The following is an 804-nucleotide window of genomic DNA, read 5'->3' on the forward strand; positions in this document are numbered from 1 at the left end:
AAAAAACATCAGGTAGGTAACGACACCGCCTCCTCCCCTCCTGTTTTCAACTTCCCTTCGCTCAATATTTTAAAGAAATGTGTTTGTTTTGACAGAAATGAACGCTAGAACATTTTCATATTTTCATGTCTATTTTTGTATCTAATACAGTTTAATCATTTAACATATTTGAACCAGAGAATGTGATCGCGAGCAGGGGGAGTGGCCGTTTTGTTGTTTGAGTGGATGTCAGCCCTGATTTCCTGGCAGCAGATATGTTAAAATCCTTAAGGAGGCTTTCCTTCCAACGCTTAGGATGTTTCCTGAAACAGATCCCACCTATCTTGCTTGTCGAAAATAACCCGACATCACACTGCTGCCACAGCCACCCAGATCTCAACCCAAATTAAAACGTATGGGCGGCCGTGTGAAAATATACGCGGCAAAACACTCACAGTTATGACAAATGCCTTGGGAGCACGGGAACGTCTTCGATGTGAGGAAAGCCGTGCTTTGACAGCCGAGCTAGTGGCGCTATGCCTCGACGCTTGAAATATGTTTTGGCATCTGGGAATAGGGAACACAATGTATCAAAATATCATATATTAACAGTACCTCATTTTCCTTGTTTTGATCTTACTGGAATATGTCAATACTCATTAGGTAATATAATAGCACCTGTCATATCACTCGTCTGACAATACCTAGCACTTGTCTTCTCTCGTATTATAACAAATGACCCAACATTAAAACAGAAGTATAAGTCTTCTCTCGTATTATGACAATTGACCCAACATTAAAATAAAAGTATAAGAAAGCTAATCG

This window comes from Penaeus chinensis, chromosome 31 (assembly GCF_019202785.1).
Source record: "Penaeus chinensis breed Huanghai No. 1 chromosome 31, ASM1920278v2, whole genome shotgun sequence".
In the NCBI taxonomy this organism is placed as follows: Eukaryota; Metazoa; Arthropoda; class Malacostraca; order Decapoda; family Penaeidae; genus Penaeus; species Penaeus chinensis.